Source organism: Cannabis sativa, chromosome 7, assembly GCF_029168945.1.
Source record: "Cannabis sativa cultivar Pink pepper isolate KNU-18-1 chromosome 7, ASM2916894v1, whole genome shotgun sequence".
Lineage (NCBI taxonomy): Eukaryota > Viridiplantae > Streptophyta > Magnoliopsida > Rosales > Cannabaceae > Cannabis > Cannabis sativa.
In genome coordinates, this window is record NC_083607.1 from 55,251,031 (window position 1) to 55,277,843 (window position 26,813).

Sequence of the window (26,813 nt, forward strand, 5' to 3'; positions counted from 1 at the left end):
ATTTATTAAATTAAAATATTTAGGACCCGATATTATTTTACACCAATAACGATAGGTCACTTTTCACTACGAAAAATCTTATTTTTAGTCACAATAAAATTTGTGACTAAAGATAAAATAGTTGTGGCTAATTATAAATTATCATTATTGTGTTGTGACTGAAAGGTCCATGGCTAAAAGTATTAGTCACAAAAATTACAATTTGTTGTGACTAAATATGTTTTTAGTCACAATATTTGTTGTGATTAAAACTAAATTAGTAACAACTTGTAACTAAATACTATGTTGTAGTCACAAGTAACTTCAACAAATTTATGTTGTGACTAAAAAGTTGTCACTAAAAGTAACAGTATTTGTAGTGGTTTTTAGTACTTGGCACTATAAGGTGCTCTTTATTATTTTTTATTATTTTATATACATTGTATAAAGGTAATTAACTTTTTATATTGATTTATTAAATATTACATACTAAAAAAAATTAGGTGAAAATATATTTTATTTGGCCCCTCCTTATTTCGTCGTCTGGTTCCGCCACTGCTTGACACTAGACCCAACACCCACGTTGACATATTGTTCCATTTCCAATCAGTTTCTCAAAAAAGTGTTCTGAGGCATTTTTTTTTGTCATCAGAAATAACGAAGGTACAAGCAAACTCGAGAAGAAAACCACAATCTCAAGGGTATCAAAACTGAGCCCAGTGTCTGGGGTGATAATCAACGTGGTACGCTGGTTTCGATTACTAAAATGTGAATTTTGCTCCAAGAATTCTCTCTGAAATAGTTAAAAAACGATGTAAGAGACCTTGTCCTCATGTTGAAGAACCTTGGAAGTGCTAAAACGTAACTCGAAAGCTCTAAAATAAGCACCCAACGCCTAGGTTGACAAATGGTCTGATGCATTGGGTTCTTCTTATCCGATTCTGATTTTGTTTCGATCGTCTGTCTAGTTTTTGACAATAAATGAGAGTCATGAAGTCAAAAAAGTTAAATTCACAACTTCATATTTTACTTTTTTAACAAGGTGATTTACTCGTAAACCGGGTAGTTTAAGTCTCATATTTTGGATAACGACAACATCTTTGAGAATTGGTAACGACAACATCAAAATATTACTTAGGAATCAAAAAATACATCCCTGACGCATTATCCCACTCACCCAGCATTGAGGTTGGGCGTTGGGCCCAGAATAACCTTCAGTAAAATAGTCATAACTCACTCAATATTAATTCAATTGGCGTGATTCAACTTGCGTGTCAAATCTATTTCAATGTTCTATCAAGTCTTGTCTCGCACTTTAATCATAATTTTGAAGCTATTGACCCCAAATTTTACCCCAAGAGAGTTACAAATTTAAGCTACAACTTACCCAAAGCAGATCCCGTCGTTGCGACTCGAACTCCAAAAATTGATGATCAACTTCAGAAGTTAATTTTTACTGTTAGATTATCATCTATGGTCAAAATAGCCTAAATGTATTTTTCCATATTTTTTGGAATATTTTATTCTCATTTAATAAGACCTCCTTCACCTATAAAAGGAGAGCTCCTCTAATTCTTTTTTAAAAGTTTAGAAAAATAGCCATAAGGTCAAAGCACTCTCTTTAGTTTCTCTCTCTAGAAATTAGAACATCTAGACTTAGACATATTTCTGTAATCCATCTCGTTCGTGAGAATAAAAACTCAAAGTAGACGTAACTCCATTACTGTCGCGACACAGGTAGTGAACTACTATAAATTGTAGTGTCTTTCTATTTATACTTAACATATATCTCATTCTTACCAATCTAACGAGTGGGTGTGGCTTAGAGTCTACGTCTATATTTTTGAGTCAACATTTACTATAGCCAAATGTGGAAAAACTCCACTTTATCATGTTGAAGTAACTTTACAGTGTTATTAATAAATAAATATTTTGTTAATATTTTTTTTTTCATTACTAGGTTGACAGACTACAGGGTTGGGTGAATCGAATCAAAGGATTGAATCCTTTTTGTCCTAGGGATAGAACATGCTCCGGGCCTTCTACTTGCCTTTTCATTGAAAAAGAGCACCTACATCGAATAATATCAACACATTGGACAAAACTTTATTGGGTACTTTCATTTGTGGTTTTCGTTTGTACAATGATGCTTAGTCCGAAAACTAAAGAATCAACCAACAAAATAGACCTTGCCTACCTAATTATAGTGAGTGTATCGATAGTTGGATATGGAGATATAAAACCAGTGGCATTGTTCTGTTATTTTCTCATTTTCAACGTTATATTTTGCCTAATATGGCTAGAGCATTTTCTAAGATGTTTATTTATGAACCTTTTTGGTTCGAATTGGACACCTCTCACCCGTATCAAGAAATTCGATTTTACTTTAGTAGCTTTGCTATTTCAACAAATTTTGGGAATAACAGCATTCTACAGGGAGTATTATTCCATCCAGGATAGTGTTTATGCTAGTTTAGTAACCTCAATGACAATAGGATACAGAGATTACTCATTCCACACTCAGCAAGGGCGAATCTTTGCAACGATATGGATTATTCCAAACTGTTTTGTCTTCTCAAGTTTCCTATCGATGATCTATGATTACTTTCAAAGGCGAAACAATTTGAAGAATTTGAAGAATCAGCTGACCACTGTGGATCTTGCAGAAGGCAGGACTCGAGCAGATTATATGACGTAATTAATTAAAGTCATATTACATTAATTAATAATTAATTGTTAATTTCAAATTAATTATTTATATGTCTAATATAATTTTGTTTTAATTATTTGTAGTAAAGCCGAATTTGTGGTATTTTATCTGCAGAAGTTAGAATTGGTAGATACTCAATACATCGATGTTATTGAAGAATAATATCACGAGTATACCAGAGAATATGGTAATACAGTTATATTTGGTCAAGTCATTGATGACTACATGGAGTAGGGATTGCTTCAAAATCCAAGACTAGAAGCAAATGTTGTAGCAGCACATGATCCTTGAGGTATTAAAAGCATTTGTCTGCTATAACATTTGCCTCTAGTCTTAGATTTGGAAGCAATCCCTACTCCATGTAGTCATCAATGACTTTATCAACTGTAACTACATTATCATGTTCTCTGGCATACTCGTGATATTTTTCTTCAATATCATCGATGTATTGAGTATCCACAAATTCCAACTTTCGCAAATAAAATACCACAAATTTAGTTTTGCTACAAATAATTAAAACAAAATTATATTAGATAAACAAATAATTAATTTAAAATTAACAATTAATTATTAATTAATGTAATATGACTTTAATTAATTATCACATAATATCTGCTCGAGTCCTGCCTTTTGCAAGATCCACAGTGGTCAGCTCATTCTTCAAATTGTTTCTCCCTTAAAAGTAATCATAAATCATTGACAAAAAACTTGAAAAGACAAAACAGTTTGGAATAATCCATACTGTTGCAAAGATTCGCCCTTGCTTAGTGTAGAATGAGTAATCTCCGTATCCTATCGTCATTGATGTTACTAAATTAGTATAAACACTATCCTATATGGAATAACCCTCCCAGTAGAATGCTACTATTTTCAAATCTGTAGAAACAGCAAAGTTACTAAAGTAATACCAAATTTCCTGGTACAGGTGAGAGGTGTCCATTTTGAACCAAAAAGGTTCATAAATAAACACCTTAGAAAACGATCTAGCCATATTATGCAAAACATAACGTTGAAAATGAGAAAATAACAGAACAATAACACTGGATTTATATCTCCATATCCAAATGTCGATACACTCACTGTAATGAGGTAGGCAATGTCTATTTTGTTGGTTGATTCTTTAGTTTTCGAACTAAGCATCATTGTACAAACGAACATCACAAATGAAAGTACCCAATAAAATTTTCTCCAATGTGCTAATATTATTCGATGTAGGTGCTCTTTTTCAATGAAAAGACAGGTAGAAGGTCCGAAGGATGTTCTATGCCTTAGACAAAAAAGATTCAATCCTTTAATTTGATTCACCCAACCATGTAGTGTGTCAACTTAATAATCAAAAGAAAAATAATTATTTATTAATAACACTGTAAACTTATTTCAACATGATAAAGTGGAGTTTTTCCACATTTGGCTATAGTAAATCTTGACTCAAAAATATAGACATAGACTTCTAAGCCACACCCGCTCGCTAGATTGGTAAGAGTGAGATATATGTTAAGTATAAATAGAAAGACACAACAATTTATAGTAGTTCACTACCTTTGTCGCGACAGTAATGGAGCTACGTCTACTTTGAATTTTTATTCTCACGAGATGGATTGCAGAAATAAGGCTAAGTCTAGATTCTTTAATTTCTAGAGAGAAACTAAAGAGAGTACTTTGACCTTATGGCTACTTTCTAAACTTTTAAAAATGAACTAGAGGAGCTCTCCTTTTATAGGTGAAGGAGGTCCTATTAAATGATAATAAAATAATTCAAAAAATATGAAAAAATACATTTAGGTTATTTTGACCGTAGATGATAATCTAACAGTAAAAATTAACTTCTAAAATTGATTGTTAATTTTTGGAGTTCGAGTCGCGACGGCAGGACCTGCTTTGGGTAAGTTGTAGCTTAGATTTGTAACACTCTTGGGGTAAAATTTGGAGTCGATAGCTTCAAAATTACGATTGAAGTATGAGACAAGACTTGATAGAGCATTGAAATAATTTTGACATGCAAGTTAAATCGCGTCAATTGAATCAATATTGAGTGAGTTATGATCATTTTACTGAAAGTTGTTCTGGGCCCAACGCCTAACCTCAACGCTGGGTGAGTGGGAAAATGTGCTGGGATATATTTTTTTAATTCCTAAGTGATATTTTGACATCACTTAGTCCATTTTCTATGTTTTAGCAAAGCTAGTCACCTATTCTCAAAGATGTTGCTGTTTTCCAAAAATGGGAGACTCGAAACTACACAGTTTATGAGTAAATAACCTTGTAAGAAAAGTGAAATATGAAGTTGTGAATTTGATTATTCTGACTTCATGAATCTCTTTTATTGTCAAAAACTAAATGAACAATTGAAACAGAATAAGAATTGGATAAGCATAACCCAATGCATCAGGCCATTTGTCAACCTAGGCGGTGGGTGTGTATTTGTTGGAGCTTTCGAGTTTTCGTTTTAGCACTTCCAAGATTCTTGAACTTGAGGACAAGGTCTCCTACCTTGTTTTTTGACTATTTCTGAGAGAATTCTTGGATAAAAATTCACATTATAGTGATCGAAACTAGCGTACCATGTTGATTGTCAACCTAGGCACTGGGCTCAGCTTTGATGCCCTTGGGATTGTGGTTTTCTTCTCGAGTTTGCTTGTATCTTTGTTATTTTTGATGACAAAAAAAAAATGCCCCAAAACATTTTTTGGAGAAACTAATTGGAAATGGCCTAAGTTGACAATATGTCAACATGGGTGCTGGGCCTAGTGCCAGGTGTCAACCTTGGCACTGGGTCCAGTTTCAGGTCACTTGGAAGTTTTGTTTGGTCCCCAAAAATAGTTAAATCTTAATCCTTGCTAAAAATGGAGAATATGTCTGAAAGAATTCTCGAAAAATCTCCTTGATATTGGCTAAATGTCAACCTGCCGCTAGTCTCTTATTTTGGCACCCAAGATGGGCTATTTCTTCCTCAAAAACACTTGTTTTTCCATTTTTGAAGAAGAAGAAGAAGCTGTAAAACTCGAATTTTCGACCGATGCTTAGAAGTGGCCTAGATTGACAGATTGTCAACCTGGGCATTGGGGTGCCCGAGCACCGGGTGTCCAGGTGGTCAAAAATAAAAGTTCTCAGAATCTAATTCTAATACCTTAAATTTGTTCGTGGTATGTCTAGTTCATATTCTAATAAAAAGTTTTACCTATTTGCACTAAGACGGTCTCGAAAACTGAAACCCTAGTTGGGGCTATCAACTTGGGCGTTGGATGAAACCCTAGGTGCCCAAGTTGATTTTCGAGGTGTTGATTCGTGTATTTTTCAGCTTTCAGTGCCTGGACGGTACAGAATACTAACTTAAAATTTTACTTTAAATCAAATTTTAACTCCTAGGGCTTGGATTAGGTTGTTCCATGTCTTCATGGTATAGAATACTGAAAGATAGTGAGTTGGATCCAAGTTATTGAAGTACGAACTTCTATCTCGGAGCTCCCAAAGTCAACTTGGGTGCAGGGCTAGGGTCCCCTCCTAAGTCGACTGCTATGACTTAGGTCTACTCAACTCTGTGACGTTATCCTTCTTGTCACGTGTAAAATATTGATGTTTACGTCACCAGGAAAAATTTCCGGGGTTAATAACAACAAATTTTTCATGTTTAAATGTATAAATGGTATAGGCTAATAATATGTGTATATATATACTAAACAATCATAATCACATCTCTGTCTTAGCTAGCTACTTATCTAACTGTTACTTTACTTTATATTCTATAGTAGAATTTACATAAAATATGAAAAAAAAAATTAGAATTTACTTTTTTATGACATAATTTTTTAATCCATTTAACTTATGGATTTTTTTATTTTCTTTAAAATTTTATGGGCTTTCCTATACCATATTTTTGTAAAAAAAAATTCATATACCATATATTAATTTTTTCTAAACGCAGAGCCTCTACAACTCAAAATCCATTTTCTTCAAACTTGTCTTTCGATCTCGAACACACATTGCCTTCCGTCCCATCGTCAATCTGCCCCTACACCCTCCGGCCGTAGACCCAAGCTCCGACAGCCAGAAATTTAACCCTTTTTTTACCCATGATTTTCTTTCGAGCTTCGATCTCTTTCTCTTCTTTTCAAATCTTATTCTAAACTAGATCTATGGAGTATGTTGCTATGTTGTTTACAGTTAAAGTTGGTGAAGAGTTAAGAATACGTGTTGCATCATTTTGGACTATTATTGCTTGTGGCTTATTGGGGTATACAAAGTATGATAATCTTGTCAATAAAGGGCTTACTACAAAAATATGTTTACCCATATATCTCTAGCTAGATCTATACCATTTTTAAAAATTATAATTAATTTTTACGTAATTAGTTATAATGATCATTTTATTTAGGGATTTTTTCTATAATAGGTATTTAAGACTTAAATTTTACATTTTTAGCTTAGTTAGGGAAATTAAACAAAAGAAGAAATTCAAAAGTTTTTTTTTTCAAAAATACCTATTGAATCTGCTTCCTCCTCCGTCAATGTATATAATGTACGTATATAAATTACATGATGAGATCCATCTATCAATATAATTCTCTTTTGATCTTATTCGTCACATTATAAATAAAATATATATATATTTTATATAGAAATTTTTTTGAAGGCTGTGAATTTATGTATGAAATTTTATATTGGGAGTATATGTTATATTTGTTTAAAGATTTTTTTTTTTTTAAAAAAAAAAGTAGTGTCAAGGACTTTATTCATTAGAGATTTTACTTCAGTAAACAATTTTTATTTTATAACATACAAAAATATATTATATTCAATTTTGTTTGGTGAATTAGATTGTAATTACTTTGTATGTATACTATTATATCATTATTTTGATTATGTATTTTTGTAGGGTGATTATAACTAAATAAATTAATTAAAATAGAATAAAAAAATATTAATCATAATACACATGTATAATTTAGGAGGATTATTTTAGAAATACTCAAAAATAACAAAATTTTTACTTTTTTTTACAATTTTTTTTTTATTTTTACCTTTTATCGACTTTTTTCCCTTACAAACTGCTGTTTTTAAGTTGTTTAAAAAAGACCGTTGTTGACACGTTGCAAAAATAAAAGCATAACTTTACGACAACATGAAAACAACATTATTTTTCCTCTAAAAAAATCACAAATTCGTATAAATTTTGTATAGCTGTTTTGTTGTTGTTTTACAGTTATTTTCATGCTGTTGTCTAGGTGTTGTATAATTATTTTCTAGTTGTTTTAGTTGTTCTTTAGTTGTTTTTTTTTTGTTTTACTGAACACATTATTTATTATAGTTGTCATGATGTTGTTTTTTTGGTTATTTTTTTTATTATTTTATAGTTTATTTAGTTGATTTATAGTTGTCGTGAGGTTGTTTTCTCGTTATTTTTAGTTGTTTTTTTATTTTTTTCTAAGAAAAGTATAATTTTTAACTTTAAAAGCGTCTTTTTATAAATAAAAGTTTTACGTCGTAAAATTGAAAATAAAATATAAAAAATAATATTTTTTAAAATTTCTCTTTGAAAAATAAATAAAAAACAACACACAAATAAAAAAAAAATATGTATATATATTCATTTCTATTGAATAAACAACTAAATAACAATAAATAAACAACTGTATAACAACTTCACTACAATATGCAAATTACATAGACATGTAAACAACTCCACAAATTGCATCACCTCCAGAAGAAAAAATAAATTTACAAGCAACTACAAAATACTTGTATACTAACTCAATAATGCCTATAAATAAACTAAAAATATACTCATTTTTCTATTTGTTAAACATCTTAATAATAACTAACAAACAATTAAATGTAGTGTCAGGAATCAACTACAAAACAACAAGAATAAAACTAAAATCAAACACTCGGATAAGCTAAATATTGAAGAATCTATAATTATTTGTTCATCAATTGTTTTTATGTTTTTATATCGTTGTTAAATAGTTGTTAACAGATAAAAAAATATATTAACAACTATAGTCTTTTTTCTAAAAAGAAAAGAATATAAATATACCAACACTCGATGTAGAAATTAATAATATAATAAGAGTTGTTTCTCACTGTACTAAAAGATATAAACAACTTAAAAGGAAATTATAATGTTCAATATCACATGCAACATACATGTGAAATTAATTAGAAAAAAGTTCAAAAAAATATAAAAGCAACGTTTCTTACCAAAATATTTTGCTCTTCAGCTACAACCAAAACCAAATATTTCTAAATCATTAATCCATGCACAGTAGCTTCAACCTTCTTGGAAGACTTTTGAACATTTTCTTTTACACTTTCTATGTATGTAACTCACTTCATTCTACCAAAGAAATAGAAATGAACAACAAGTCTATTCTCATCAGCTTTGAAGTTCATCATTACTAGAAATCAAGTCCCGCAGCAATTAAAACAACATCAAAACAACATTAAAAAAACTATAAAACAACTTTCTACTATGATTTTTTTCTTCAAATGAATGAACTACAAGCAGAGAACGTTTCAAACAAGACAAATAAAAAAATAAGTTATAAGCCTTGTAATATTTTTCTTTAGAAGGTTCAACTTGTAAACACCATCAGAGATCTTATCACGCACCTAAAAAATATTAAGATGACAAAATTAATAAAACAATGAACCGTTAAAATACGATTAATAGTTAAACAAAACTGTAAGTATATCATGTATTGAACAACATAAAAACAACAATATAACAACTAAAAAATAACGTAATTGTAAAACTTAATAAACATGAAACTAAAACAAATTTGGAGTTGTTCTTGGAGCTGCTGCTTTAAGCAAATCTGGTAGTGTTGCCCCTGAAATTATTGAGCTAATTGGAATTAAGGAGGCCCTTAGTTGGATAAAAACTAAGAGCTGGAACTCTGTCGAGGTTGAAACTGATTGTCTAATGGCAGTCCAAGCTATCAACAATAACATGTTTCTTCCCTCTACATTCGGGATGTTGGTCCATGACTGTCAACATCTTCTCTCTGAGTTATCTTATGTTAATTTGTCTTTTGTTAAGCGTTCTGCTAATAAGGCCGCGCAATTTCTTGCACGTAGCTCTTATTACATGTCAGATCGCACTCTTGATGCTAGTAATTTACCATCCGAGATGGTAGAAATTGTAATGAATGACTTTCTTCATTAATAAAGCATCTCTTTCATTCAAAAAAAAAAACAAATTTCAATTATAAAACTCAAATACAACTAATAAATGTAAGACTTAATTCAATGATATAGTTTCTTTTTAAGAACCATATAATAACTAAATTAAAATTGAAAATTAACTAATTATAAACAGAAAAAGTAAGAGACATAAACCATTTAAGGTTGTATAATTCTTCTTACTAAATACATCAAAAAAAATATATAAACAAAACAAAATAAGTCTTTGAAACCAAACAAAGACAATAAAAATTATACATTAATCTTTTGAGTTGCAACCTCGACATCATTATCTCACCTTTTGCCCTTAAAGACTCTTTAATATGGATGACTTGGTGAAACAACAACAATAAAATAAATTAAAAGATGAAACAACTATAAATCAATTAGGGATTAAAAATAAGCTAGATGTGATTTGTATTACGTTGAATAAATATTATTAAAAAAGTGTACTTTTAAATAGTATAATTTTTTTTATTATTATTATTTTGAATAAAAATAATTAAAAAAAACCAAGTTTTAGATTGTTCTATTTTGGCAATTAAATAATAACAACAACAAATTGAAAAAAAAAAGTTACTTTTAATATTATTTGAAAGAAATAATCAATTGGTCACATAATCTCTATTTTTTTTTTTTATTTAAAATAGGTAGTTATTTAATTAATATCACATTTATTTTTTTAATTGAGAGAGAGAGAGAGAGAGAGAGAGAGAGAGAGAGAGAGAGAGAGAGAGAGAGAGAGAGAGAGAGAGAGAGATAAATGAAGAGAAGAAACAGAAAATTGAAAAAAAAAAAGAGAAAAAGAGGGAGTTAACATGTAAAAGAGACTAAGAAAAAATGGGGGAAAGATGACATAAACAATAAAGGTATTTTTGTAATTAAAGAACTTTTTGAAAAATAAAATTGAAAACCAGATTTTATAAAAAAGTTTAAAAGACCAAACATAAATAAAAATGTAAAAAAGATGATAAATTTGACATCTAATGTAAAAATCTCTATTATTTATTTATTTGGTGGAGTACTTATTTCTTATTGACTGTTTTATTAGTGTGTTAATTTTGGACACATGTATATATATATATATATAAATGTGTCTGTTTCTTTTTACATTATCATCATCATCATTAGAGTTTCATTTCTGCCAACAAATTATGAGATATGTAAGTTGGTCAATTGTATTAGTTTAGACTTATTTTGTTTTGTATTATGTGTCAATTCTAATTTCTTGCATTTTGAATTGTGGCGGGTTTGAATAACTGATTTTGAACTCTTTAGTGGTTATAATTTTGATTTTGATGCTGCTCTTGTCCAATATTACACTTGTTTTTCTCTAAGGGGCCACTCAATGGAATGAGTGATTCAGCTGTATGAATAGACCATATAGAATAATTGTTTTCACTATCTTGTACATGTTACATTTGATTTGTAATTTGGAGTTGTTTTGTAATTGATATTTTATTTTGAATCTTGAACCATTATTACCTTTTGTTTAGTTTTTTTGAATTAGGATAACAAGCAAGGTAGCTAGTTATTTGTTATTACTACTAACTATTTACATTCGTGTCAAATTCCTAATACTATTTTGTTTTTCATTTAATTATATTGGTTCAACACCAAAAAGCTAAGCACTAGTTAGTTGTTGCTAATGTGCTTGACCATGTGGAGAATGTGACCAAGGTGTCTAAGGACCTTAAAGGAATGGTAGGTGCCATAACTAGAGTATTTCAATTTATTCTTACTGAGAGCTAGCTGGTGTTAATTTTAGATGTCCTTATTACTAAATGCTAATGTTGATTTGATAATTAAATTTTTGGTTTGAAGATTTGAACCCGAATTGTGCAAACCTTGTGTTATTTTATATGTTTTCAAAATTATTACTATTCGTAAATTGTCAACAATCTATGTATTATGCTCAATATTTATGATCTTATTTGTAGGGTGTCCTTTTGATATGTATGAATTTTTAAAAGAGTTTGGTTTTAGGTTATGAGACTTTGGAGGTGAAGCATGGGTTGTACCAGATAGCAAAATCCTATCCTTGAAGTTCTTACTTAGTAATGCATGGCTTATACTTTAAGCAATATCACATGAGGTTAGAACTTGTTTCCTTTGTTTATTCCATTGTTAGTATAATTGATAATTTAAAAGAATTTGAGATTCAAACCCCACACTTATATTATGGTTTTTTTTTTTTTTTTTAATTATAACCAGTTTCTAAGTTATTGTGTGTTGTATGTTTTTACTCATTTTGTTGTGGAACCGATTCTATTTAATTTATATGTCTCAGACTTGTTGGAACTGATTCCCTCTTTTTTTTTTTCTTCTAATTATGACCAATTTATGAGTTATTGTTTATTTTTTGTTTACTCATTTTGTTGTGGAATCGATTTTATTTTCATTTATGCATTAATATTTTTGGAATGATTCCCTTGTACTTTTTTTTTTTTTTTTTTTTTTATTATAACTGGTTTCTGAGCTATTGTATGGTATTTGTTTTTAGTTATTTTGTTGTGGAACCAGTTTTATTTTAATTTATGTCGCAACTAGTTTTTTTTATTTAAGTCATTTTAGAAAATAATTCTTGAATTATTTATATCAAAAACCGATTTGTGATTTAATTAATTTAAGGAATTGGTTTTTAATTTAGTTATTTCGGGAACTAGTTTTTGATTTAGTTAATTCTAGGAATCACTTTTTAATATTTTTATTTAACTAATTTTTGTGTGTAAGTTTTTATCTTGGTTTCTCAAATTTTTAACTAGTTAATATAATCAATTTCTTTATCTTATTTTTTGTGTTATCATATGTTATTTTTTTTACCTATTTTGTTATGGAATCGATTCAGTTTAGATTCATGCCTTGGTATTTTTGAAATTAACCCCCACATTTTTTTTAATTATAACCAATTTATGAGGTATTATCAGTGACGAAGCCAGAAATTTAGTTGAGTGAGGGCTTGAATAAATATTAAGTCAAAACTAATAAAAATAATGATAAATGTATCTTTCAAATTTTCATCTTCAACAAAATAAAATAATACTGTTGACAAAAATAAAATAAAATATTGTCAATGGTATTATTTTATTTTTTAATAAAGTATTATTTTTTTTTATTATTTGTATTAGACTACTTTTAAAATGGGCTTGATTAGAATAAGAGTAGGCTCATGAATCATGATTAAGATATTGAGTGAGGGCTTTTGTGAATTGGACTTTAATAAATTGAGCAAAGTGAATTAATATATGTATATAACTACATATAAAAAATTTGATGTATATATTTGAGTGAGGGCTTTAGCCCACACATGGGCTAAAGTCCCTCCGTCCCTGGGTATTATGTGTTATTCATTTTTACTCATTTTGTTGTGGAACGAGTTTTATTTTTAACTTATGTTTCAGTGTTTTATGAACTGATTTTCTCTTTGTTTTTTTAATTATAACCAGTTTAAGTTATTTTGTGTTATTTGTTTTTATTCATTATTTTATAGAACCGGTTCTATTTTAATTTATATTTAAGACATCTACTTCTGGTGACTTTTTCAGACACAGAAACTTTTTTAGCGATTTTTCCAGTGACTTTTTCGATAACTTTTCTGGTGGTAATAACTTTTCCGGTACTTGTGATTTTCTAGCAACTTTTTCGGTGTCGGTAATTTTTTTGGTGAAACTTATTATTATAAATTTTATCAAATTTATTTATTATCTTTTTTTATTTTTTATATTTTAAACTTTGATTCTATTTTACTTTTATATTTTTTTTCATTATTTATTTATGCCATATAAAAATAAACTCTATCAATTTTTCTAGGGATATTTTCAAAAATATGGGAAAAATGAGTCATCTTATGATAAATATGGCAACAAAACTAAATGCCACAAAATATGGCATTAACTAAGGAAGCAAACTACAAATATGGTTTTTTTTAAAAAAAAAACCATATAATAAGTTAAAAACAGAAACTAATTTTAAATGAATAAAATTTACTATTTTTAACCATATATAAACAAAATCTGTACACAATTTTCTCTCTCCTGCGATTCTTTCTCTCTCTACTGCGATTCTCTCTTCTCTCTTTACTGCGATACTGAGATTCTCTCTTCTCTCTCTACTGTGATTCTCTCTTCACTTCATCATCTTCTCCGATTCAATTCATCACTTCTCCTTGTCCAAATTTATTCTCTGATTCAAACAAAACTGATCTGAAAAACAGCCATGGCCATGGCCAAACACACAGAAGCAACCTGCAACATCGCACCTGATAAGCAATGAAGCTCTCACCTTAAACCAGAAAACGCATTCTTAAACTCAGAGCAGAGCATCGATCAACCTGCACACATAAAATTCAATCAACAAAATCAAGCCAACACCGATCGTCCCTGTCAACAACGATCAAAATAAAATACAGGTACACTTATATAAATTCTGCTATGAATATTATAGGGATATATATACTGCAAAAGAAAATTACACCGATTATGTACAATTCCAATTTAAACTTAAAAGAAAAAAAAAAACTAGATTGAAGTAAATTTCATACCAAAACTATATGATCTTGCATTGCTTCATAATGAAATGTCCATACTTAATCTAGATTTAGACTATGAAGTTTCACAAACAAAAAAAAAAAAAGAAAAGGAAAATTAAACATTATGAAAAATTCAGTTTTAGACGTCCACGATCAAAAATGAAAAGATTACTGAAAATTATGAATATAAAACCGGTTTCTAAAAACACTATATATTTTAACTAAAAGTTCTTAAAATGATATTATCTGTTAAACATAAACAAAATATAAAGTAATGTTGGAAACCGGTTTCTGAAATATATAGGGAAACAAACACATATAATTTTAAAACAAAAAAAACAAAAACCGGTTTCTAAATACATTATAAATTGTAACAAACAGTTTTCAAAAATGATATTACCTGTTAAAAATAAACAAATATACAGTCATGTTGGAAACCGGTTTCTGAAATATATAGTGAAACAAACACATTATAATTTTAAAACAAAAAAAAAAACCGGTTTCTAAAAACAATATATATTTTAACTAAAAGTTCTTAAAATAATATTATCAGTTAAACATAAACAAAATATAAAGTAATGTTGGAAACCGGTTTCTGAAATATATAGGGAAACAAACACATATAATTTTAAAACAAATAAAAACAAAACAAAAAAAATAAGAAAACCAGTTTCTCAATACATTGTAATTTTTAACTAACACTATTTAAAATACTGTGTACAGGTATGGACTCAATAATGTGTGTGATCAAATATGGAAGGCAATGGAAAGAGGATAAAAAGTATGAAGACTACATAATGACTGGACTACTAATACCAACAAACTGTGATCTAAAAAGTTTGTTGGAATTAGTAAAGGCTGAAATCAAATGCAACACAACAATAGAAATGCATTACCAGTTATGCCCAGACTCACCACCAATGAAAATAATTAGTGACAACTCACTGATGTTCTACTTACAACTGAGAAAGACACAAAATGCAGTTAGTGAGTCTCCACTCTGCATCACAACAATAGACGAAACAAGACTCCAGATCATTGCTCAACAAAAACCAGAAAGTGAATCTGTAAGACAAGATACAGATGTTCAGAAACTGGTTTTACAAATAACCAATCAGCCAACATACGACTATATGGAATACGATAGAGAAACCTCAGAAATAAACGAGGTACTTGCCTTACCAAACATATTTCAAGTAGCTGATAGTGTTGCTGATTGTATCATTGAGAAAACACAAGAACACAAAAGGAAAAGACAAGAAGAAGAAAGACAAATAATAACAGATCATAAGGTTTTCAACATTGAAAAAGGACAGATCTACAAGGACAGAAAAATATTGAAGACTGCAGTGGGGTTTTTTTGCTATGATTAACAATTTTCAGTTTAAAACCAAAAGATCTGAACCAAGAGAGTATGTGGTGACTTGTGTGGATGGCAACTGTAACTGGTTTCTGAGAGCTTCAAAGTTTAAGAGTACCTCAACATTCAAAGTAAAAAAATATGTCCAAGATCACAACTGTCCAACAAATACAATACACAAAACAACCAAGAAAATATAAGGAAAAAAGAAGACATACCAAATTAAAATCCTCCACCACATCCTTAGTTTTACTTTTCTTTGATGCACTAGCGTCATCAATAACAACTTTCATTTTCTTGCTTGAAACAACTTCCGCCACAACCTTCTGAGTCTGAAAAATCATCATCATTGACTGCTTGAAGGACATTAGTAGCCTTCTTACTGACTTTTTTACTACGGTGTTTGTGAGAAACATAATCAGTAACATCACCTTTAACATCTTGATTATCAACCTGAAAAAATAAACATAAACAAAACAGAACAAATTAAAAAAAAAAAATCAGTTTTATATAACATACTCAAATCTAATAACAAACATATAAAGGATAAAAACCAATTTTCAAGGAAAAAATACTTGGAAAATTTAAACACAATAAAAATACAAACCAACATGAAACATAAAATAAATGCTAAACCGAATTCAGCAAAATTTAATACATACTTAAAGTTTCCGGGGAGATCTTCTTGTTGGAGCTTTCAAGGGAATATCTTCCACAACATTATCGACCTTAAACAAAACAACAAAAAATCAGTTTCATCCCAAAAAAATAAATAAACAAAAACATGAATAAACAGCAAAAAAACATATTAAAAAAAAACATAGAGCATACTTTGGATTTACGCGGAGATTTCCTCGTTTCAACTTCAACAGGTTTTTCTTCTTCGACAAAAGGATCCTAATAAAAATAAATAAATAAAACCAGTTTCATAAAAACAATAAAAAAACAACAAACATAAGTACTAAAAACCGGTTTCAATACAAACATAAAATATACTTTAGCTTTACGTGAATATTTTTTTGGTCGGCCTTTAGCCTTCGTAGCCGGCTCAATCTTTTCAACAATAGATGAGACTTTTGAGACTGATTCACTCTCCATCTGATAAAAAAACAAAACTCAAAATAAACATTAGACACAAACAACAAATTAATCCTGATAATTAACACGAAAACTAGTTTCACACAAAATCGAAACAAAACAACAAAAAAAAAAAACAAAAAACATAACGACAATTTCCTCAACAGTAATTAACTAAACAATAAAACTAATAATCCAACCCAAAGGAAACCCATTCAAAGATCCAAGCATTTTGCAACATCAACCTTAAAACCACCCACACACCCAAATTATCACAGAATGCACAAATAACACATATCTATAACATAAATCAAACTCCAGAAACTTGTTTTTGACATGTTTCAAAATTAGGAATCCGAGGATCCGAAACAACACCTGCATCATTTCTAACCTATTTTTAAAACTGTAATCATGATCTAGAAACTGGTTTTTCATATGAGAATTATTTTGAAACCTCAAACCTCAAAACCACCCATACACACCAAAAACCAGTTCCTATAAATAAAACAAAGATTATAACTGCTCAAACACAACAATAATTTCTTCATGCAAAATAAAATCCCTACAAGTTTATAATTGATACAATATTTTCAACAGAAATTACATGGCTTTTCAGATTACACAATAAACCCACAATTTATTACAGCACATTGACTCTAAAACCCGAAATTACTAAAATCATCAAAAAAAATCATACCCAAAAACCAGTTTCTAAAAAATGAAAGAAAATTTATCACTAAAACCAACAAAAATCATACCCAAAAACCAACCAAATTTAAAAAAAATAAAATAAACACAACAACAACACCGAATATTAACAAAAATTAAAAAAAAAACTAAACAACAAAATTCTAAAGCATAAAACAAAACCCAAAACACAAAATACTCAACTAATCCAATATGAATAAATACAACAACACAATAATCACTTCGGATTAAACATTTTTTTTAAAAAAAAGAAAAACAACAACACACTAATAATCTTAAAACAGAAAATGGGTTGAGATTGTTTTCCAATGATTCTCCTTGTTTCTTTCTTAATCCTCCTAATTTTCTCTCAAGGAACTACTCTCTTCTATTCTCATTTTTCCCACTCTCTCTTCGGATTAAGCATAACTCAACAAGAAAATGCAAAATAAAAAAATAAAAACGAAAATATAAGAATGTAAGAACGATTAAGAACAAATGCAACTTCAACAAACCCACAAAATGAAAAGGAACAAAAAACCCTAAAATTAGAGAGAAAAAAAAAGAAAAGAAAAAACTCATGCTTACCTTGAAGAACACACAAACAATGGAAGCTCTTACCCGTAGCTCTTATCTGAAGAACAATGGCGGCAATGTCCTCCAAAAATCGAGAGCAAAAAAAAAAAAACAGAGGACGAAAATGAAAGAGGAAAAGAAAAAAGAGGAAAATGAAGAAATGGTGAAATGAAAAAAAAAAAGGGAGGGAGAGAGATAATAGTATAGGTTGTTTAAAGAAAATATGTCTGAATTGGAAACTGCAAAAATAAACTAAAATGTAGAAGCAACCATCAAATCATGATGATTACATGCAAACCCTCTAAAAAAAACCAGTTATGTTGAAAAAAAAATAAACCAAAAAAAATCTAAACACCTAAAATTACTAAAATAACCTAAATAAACTACAATACACACACTATGGGCTTTTGACAAATAAATTCCAGCCATATGGGCTTTAAAATCCCATAAACTATGGCCAAACTTTAAAAAAGCCATATAAAGTGTTCATAGTTAATTATGCCATATTTATCATAAAAGGTTTAAAAAATCCATACTCCACGTAAATTCTACATTTTTCTATATCTATGAAAAAAGCCCAATGGTAGTACTATTACTAAACATTACTCTTTTCCAACTTTCAACTACATTAATAAACACACCGATCTCGTATATCTAACATAATTATGTTACATGTCACATGTGCATACATTGTACATCAATCGATTTAACATGGTTAATTAGAATAATATTCAACTTATTTAATGTATTAATAATCTAATATTTTTGTACATATCACATAATTCACCCATTAATAATAATTAGTTATAATCTGAAAATCAATAACTAATAATTTTGTTCTCTAAACTTTCAATAATACTGATTATGCCCCTTAAAATATACGACTTTAAGAATCTTTTAAACTTTTACATTTATAGAAATTTAGTCATTCTGTTAGGTTCTGTCCCATTATTCCGTTTAAATATTGGCGTGTCTTTGTGAATTAACAACTTTGCCCCCTAAACTTTGACAACTATCAAATCGTACCCCCTCAAAATAAAAATAAGAAAGATCAATTTTTTTAGTAAATCTTAAAAAAATTAATTTAGATCTTAAGAAAAATTATTTTGAATCAATAAGAAAATTAAAAAAAAAATTAAAATTTTTAAACTAATTAAGCGATTAAAAAATTATTTATTTTTATTAAAAAATCAATTTAGATATAAAAAGTATATATTAAAAATTAAATTTTTGTAAAAATTAAATTTTATGGAACAAGTTTGAGTATATTTTTTTTCCTCAAAAATCTAGATTTGTTTAGTAAACATAACATTTTTTTAGTTTAATTTTTTGTTCGAAAAATCTTAGTTTGATTAAATTATTTATTGGATTTTTAATAATTTAATTTAGTTTAATTTTTTAAGATACGTGTTTATAAATAATACAAAGTTTGAAAATACTTTTTTAGAAATAATTTAAGTTTTTTTAAGTAAACTTAATATTTTTATAAGGTTTTTTTCAATAATTTATTAATTTTTCAGAATTAATAGAACATTAAAATTTTTAAAATTAATTTTTTAATAAAATAGGACAAAATTTTGTATTTTTTTTTTGTCAAAGTTCAATAGATAAAAATATTAACTTTTAACGGTAAAAGAAACAGAACCTAATAAAAGGGGTATACTTACGTAATTATTATATTTTAGAGAGAATTTTTAACAAGCTATATATTTTAAGAGGCAAAATCAGGTAGTGTCGAAAATTCGAAAATTAAAAATGCTAATTATTCTTTAAAAATACTATTTTATCTCGTTTCTAACCTTAAATTATTATTATTAATTCACTTTTTTTTGAAAATTAAAAACTATTGAATTAATTTGATAACATTAATAATTGGACATTAATGTTAAAAAATTGGACATACCAAAAATTGATGAACATGTTCGTACACCCTCATCCTACCTGGAGATATGATCCGAAATGCTGAAAAAACAACATAAACGGTATATTATTATATACTAGTTCAAATGCAACCACAAAGGTGGGCGTATAAAGGTATTGGTTGTAGTTCAAATAATATGGCACCATGATTCTAATTAGTTACATCAAAGACCTCAGAGATTAATAGCAACATAAGCTAAGCCACAGTAGATTGATTTTCAAGAAAATGGGAAACCACTTACTTGGCGGGCCTTAACACCAATCTTATTTAAGTAAGCTGCAAATATCATTGTTGACATGCACTCCCCAAATGAGACCAAATAATCTTCATCATAGCAATCCCCTTCAGTAGCTGTTCCAAGAAACCTGCAAAAATAAGTTGATTCATAATATGCAAAAAAGCTAAAATAGACAATAGATTAAAGACAAAACAAATATCATCCACAGTCCTGTGTAGTGTAGGGCAGACTAAGTTAGTGTGAGAGAAAAATCAAAAGTACTATTTTGGTTCTCTTTGTATTTACAAATGACCTGAACAATTACAAATCAGAAAATCCTTGTCTTGCCTGTGATGCAATTCTTGGATGAAACTCAACTCTTCGAGACAGCTTTTTCTGCAGCCTAATAAATGAAAAACCATATTAAGTTAAGAATCACTATGTAAACAATGAAGAAAGAAAATAAACAGAATCTCAATAATAGAACTACAGATGTCTGATATTATACCAGTAAAAGCATGTTAGTGGTTTTCCCCATTGTAGAGAGAACAATCACAGGTCTCTCTTCTCTGGGAAACTAAGAATAAGATCAGCAACCTCTCTCATCCTCTCAGCAGAGGCAACAGATGAGCCACCAAACTTCATGACACAAGACAATTGCTTTTTGAAAAACCGTGTTTTTGCAAATGTCAGTTGTATATAAGAAAATATAAAAACTGTAATCGTTTGCAGCAGCAGAAAGTAATTTTGCTACAGCAAAACTAAACAGGCAGAATATAAAATACTTGCAGAAAAATAAATAACTTGACACAAGAGATTTATACGTGGTATCAGTGTTCTCACGAACACTCCTAGTCCACGGGGCCACGCCCAGAGAATGAAATCAATTAATAAAGTATCAAAATTACAAAGACAATTGACTTAAACAAGTTTAGACTCCCTCTAAAGTATTGCCGCAATCCTTTGTAATCCACTTTATGAATCTGACTTCTTGAAACACCTTCAAGCCCGAACTCCCTTCGTCTTTGAAGTGTGAGTGCTTACTTCCTCCCGAAGTAAGGCTTTAACAAGTCTTCTCCCAAAGACCAAGTGCTTACTTCCTCCCGAAGTAAGGCTTTATCAAGTCTTCTCCCGAAGACCAATCTCTTGTTCAGTCAAGTAGTTCTTCACAACCTCTAGAATAGAGTAAGAACAGAAATAGAACAACTAGAACCTAGGTGAACAACTAGGCTCTCACAAAACAAAGAAACACTCTCTTCTCTCAAAAGATAAATGTAAAAAATGAATAATGGAAGAGGTAAATCGAATGGTTGCTCTCTAGGCTCTATTTATAGATCATAGAAACCAAAGAGGCAACCACAATTTCGAATTAGCAGCTGTACAAAAACTTTCCAAAAACAAACACGATCTGCTACATCAGATTCGGATGCTGACGAAGCAGATCTGCCCAGAAACGGGAAACTTACTCAAATCGGGTCCGATCTTCTTTCGAAGCTTGATTCCTGCCAAAAACAGATTAGATATTCTGATTGTATCAAGATACAATCGAAATTAATAAGGAAAAGGCAATAATCAAAGTTTCCCTAAAAAAGACAACTTTCCAAAAGAGAATTCCTTCTCTTTTGAGAAGTTTTCAACAAAGGAAAGTTCAGCTGAAAGTGCAACTTTCCAAACAAGGAAAATGGCAACTAATAACCGAATAAAAGAGGTAAGAATTCGAAAATGAATGCATAGCAATCTTACCATAAAAAGGAAAAATTATTTTGTCACCTAACTTGCCAAAAAAGGACTTTACAATCTCCCCCTTTGGCACTTTAGATGAACAAAATAATTTTTACCATAAAGTACCTGCAAAGCAAAGTTAGCAAGAGCAAAAGATACTACTCCCCCTGAGTAACACAATCAAATATCACAATAAAAACAAAGAACATGCTAGCTTTAAACATTAAGAACACAAGAACTAACAAGCCACAACTCCCCCTGAAAAAAGGGTCCAGAGTTGGGCAACAAACCAAAAACATAAATATCTCTCCCCCTTTTTGTTTATCGGAGTGCCAAAGTAAACAAAGAACAAAAAAATAGACCAAAGTTTAATTAAAAAAGAAACAAACTATAACACTTTAATTTTTGTAGAGTTTAATCAAAGTGGACAGTTGCCTGGACATGTCATGCTGGACATCAGCCATTGCTTCAAGACGAGTGTACACATTCTGAAGTTCGAGACTTGACTTCCGGGAGTTACGCACGGCGAGCTGAACTTGCACCGGCGAAGCGACGGCGGCACCAGCCTTTGGCCGTTTTTGAAACACACCATCAAAGTATTCAGAGGGTTGGAATGTAGGGCCAGTGATGGGAGGCTCAAGTGTTTCATGTGCTTGGGCCACATTCTTCTGAGAAGATAAAACCTTATAGATTAGATTTGGAAATACAAGTTTGAAGGTTGGCTTTTTACCTCTTCGGAAGGAGACAATCTGGTTGAGAATATGAGAGGCTAGATCAATGGAAGTTCCAGAAGTGATGCGGTATAGGAGTGTAGCCACTTCTTGCGACACCACGGTCTTGTTAGAATTTGGAACCCAATTGCTTAGTGCAAACCGCATAAGGGAAGCATGAGCAAAAGTGAGGTGAGTAATTCGAAGACTCTCCCCTGGTTTCAATTCTGAACGAGCACCAGTGAGTTCAGAATGCATCAAGTCACGATCCATGGACATCACAACATTGGATACATTCTCAGGCAATTGCAGAGCCTGAGCAATGTCCTTTTCAGAAAATGAGAACCAGTGACCCCTAACATAAACTCTCCTATACAGTCTAGAGTTCTCATCAAGGAAGTCATCAGTAAGATTAGCATAAAACTCTTTAATAATGTTAGCAATGAATCCAATGAAACCAGTAAGAGTGTTTTCCCATTGATGAAATTGAATGAACTTTACAATACCATAAACACGATGGGCATGCAAATCATAATTCCTCTCACTTTCAAACTTACGGGTTGCATATAGATTCCAGTCACGCTCATTGTCTCGATAGTAAAAAGTTGGACAGCCAGAGATAGAGGAAGGGATATTACCAGATGGAGGATCTTCCATGGGCTGCTTGCCTTTGGCAGCAGCAGAGGCCTTTGCTGCAGAAGTAGTTTTCGAGCGAGGAGGCTCTGGTTCGAGTTCTGTGTCCTCACTGTCCTTCTTAGTATGCAGAGATACTGATTTGTCTGAAGAGACTTCCAATGGATCCTCTTCTTCTGAACTGGAACTCGAGGAATCCGAGGGAGGATTAGTCTTGAGTTTCTTCTTGGCTGGAGGAACAGACTTCTCTCGAGATTGAGAGGCCTGAAGTTCTTTCTCAGCCGAGGCTTGCTGGGCTCGAGTTCGAGTGGAAGGGCCTGTTGGAGTGGTGCCAGCTATTGATGCAGCAGGAGGAGGAACAGCCAATGGAGGAGGAGATTCCTTAGAGGATTCAGATGAGGAAGTCCAGGTGCGATAGGGCCTTACCGATTTGCGAGCAACTTGCTTGGGTGGACGTTTTGGCTTCACGGCTTGAGATTCACGCTGGGGAAGCGATGAATCTCCAGGCTTTGCAACAGCAGGAGGAGGAACTGAAGCAGCAGGGGGTGCACTAGAAGGAGTTGGAACGGTTTCTTCTAATTTTTTAGTGTGCCCTAGGTTCTTGGTTCTCACCATTTTGGAACTGAAAGAGAAGATGAATAGTGACAGACAAAGAACAAGAAAGAAGGTTCGGGTAGGTGGAGAAATTAGTGTCAAAATTTGGTTTATATAACCTTGGAATCAAAACAAGAAAAATGAAACCAATTTTGAAAATTCAAATGGTAACCGCCAGCCCATGAACCAAAAGAGGAAACCGCCCACTTCTCAACTCCTTTCCCCCTTTTTTTTTTTAAAAAAAAAAAATAATAAATAAAAGGAAACTAGAAATGCCAACAATTTTTTCCAAAAATAAATCAATCTTTCAAGAATAAAGGCACATTACCATATAAAGATTAATCTTTACTTGGAAAAATATCATAATAAATCAAAGAAAGAATGAATGTTGATACTTACCATTTATGCACAAGATTTTCTTAACCCATGAAGCAAGTCACACGCCTCCCTCTTTTTTTTTTTTAAATTAAAACCGAAAATAAAATATAATGTGTACAATAAATATATGTGATTCGAACCAAGCAAATGAAATCAAATATCATTGACAATTGACAAAATAAATTACATGTTATGCTTTTAAGGAAAATAACTAATTAGTATCTCATGAAATAATCATACTTAATTGATGTTGAGGAAAAAGATATGCATGTTACTGAAAATTGTGAAACAGGATTATCAATTTAATTTTAATAGAGGAGACTTACAGATTTGAACACACTTGTCAGACATAAGTGTGTGCAGTGAAAATAGGATCATTGTCCTTGGCAAGATTTTTCATTTTCGCCTTTTTCAATTTGATCCCGCAACTGGATGCTTTCACACCATACTGAAGGTAGCCCTTTTCTATGGTAGTGCATCCTCATCATAGTTGCTAATTACAATGTTCCAGCTTACTCATCAAATGGCTTTCACACCTCAGTATGGGTAGCTCTATTCCAGCAAGGGGCCTGACAAGACTGAAACAAAAATTGCTCAACTCTGTATAAGAACATTATTTAATCCTAGACACACATAAAGAGTAACATGAACCTTTTAGCACAACATCACAAAGTATGATCAGACTGAGATCCTAACTAATTATAAACCAAAAGCATAAACATGATTTGTCAAAATACAATGATAGATGATTAAGAGCTAGAGAAGAATCACATAATACTATTGTACAAGAATTATGAACAGATAAAATTAAACAATGCAAACTCCCAAAGACTTTCTGAGGGAGTCAAAGCGACTTGCATCTAGGGCCTTTGTGAAAATATCAGCTAATTGTTTTTCAGTATCAACATATTCTAATTGCAATGATTTATTTTCAACAAGTTCCCTGATAAAGTGGTGTCTTATGTCAATGTGCTTTGTTCTAGAATGTTGAACAGGATTTTTGGAAATATTTATGGCACTAGTATTGTCACAAAAAATAGTCAAAACACCCAATTCAAACCCATAATCAATCAACATTTGTTTCAACCACAATAGTTGAGTACAACAACTACCTGACGATGTACTCAGCTTCGGCAGTGGATAAGGAGATGGAATTCTGTTTCTTGCTATGCCAAGATACTAGATTATTCCCAAGAAAGAAACACCCTCCACTTGTGCTCTTTCGATCATCAGCATTTCCTGCCCAATCTGCATCACTAAAACAAGCAAGATTTGAATTGGTATCTTTTGAGTACCAAATTCCATAATCAGGGGTGCTATGAACATATCTAATAATCCTTTTTACAGCTGATACATGAGATTCCATAGGATTACTTTGATATCTAGCACACACTCCCACACTGTAACAGATATCAGGACGACTAGCAGTTAAATACAAAAGACTTCCAATCATGCTACGATAGAGTGTAGTGTCTACCTTTACTCCATTCTCATCTTTTGTTAATTTCAGTGTGGTGCTCATAGGAGTACTTACCTGCTTAGCCGATTCAAAGCCAAATTTCTTGACAAGGTTCTTAGCATACTTGCTTTGAGATACAAATGTACCTCCTTCCATTTGTCTCACTTGAAGACCGAGAAAGAAATTAAGTTCACCAACCATGCTCATTTCAAATTCACTTTTCATTTGGTCAACAAATACCTGCACTTCATGGTTAGATGTAGAACCAAAAACTATATCATCAACATAAATTTGAGCAATGATAAAATCAGATTTTATACGTTTGATGAAAAGAGTTTTATCCACACTACCTTTGTGATAGCCATGAGAAAGTAAAAATTGAGTCAACCTTTCATACCAAGCTCGAGGAGCTTGTTTCAGACCATACAAAGCTTTTTCAAGTTTGTATACATGGTCTGGAAATTGAGGATCTTCGAATCCTTTTGGTTGCTCAACATAAACTTCCTCATTCAAAATACCATTTAGGAAGGCAGATTTCACATCCATTTGAAACAATTTAATATTCAGAATACAAGCAATACACAGAAGTAAACGAATTGATTCTAATCTTGCAACAGGAGCAAAAGTTTCATCAAAATCAATACCTTCTACCTGTGTGTATCCTTGTGCCACCAAACGAGCCTTGTTTCTCACAATTGTACCGAACTCATCACTTTTATTTTTAAACAACCACTTTGTTCCAATAACATTTATACCTTTTGGTCTTCGGACCAAAATCCATACCTTGTTGCGAACAAATTGATTGAGTTCCTCTTGCATTGCATTGAGCCATTCCTCAAAGGTCATGGCTTCCTTCACATTTTTCGATTCATATTGAGAAACAAAGCATAGAAAGCTGATTAAATTAATATACCTTCTGCGAGTTACCATGCTTTCTTCAGGATTTCCAAGGATGAGATCTTTTGGATGATTCAGTTTGACTCTGGTGCTTGGTTCTTTCTGAATAAAGTCAGTGATGATGTTTGGATGAGTCAAGATAGACGGTTCTGGTTCTCCAGTTTCAGTTGCGACGGCGGATTC

General features: G+C 30.8%; 1 long non-coding RNA gene across 1 annotated transcript; it reads right to left on the minus strand.

The window, feature by feature from the left end:
* Window positions 1-13,716: 13,716 nt before the first annotated feature.
* On the minus strand, window positions 13,717-16,667 carry LOC115697174 (uncharacterized). The gene is made up of 2 exons (XR_009688845.1): window positions 16,422-16,667; window positions 13,717-16,212 (listed from the first exon to the last, which is right to left on the minus strand). It is a non-coding gene; the product is annotated as an uncharacterized LOC115697174 (long non-coding RNA).
* Between the last annotated feature and the right edge of the window lie 10,146 nt (window positions 16,668-26,813).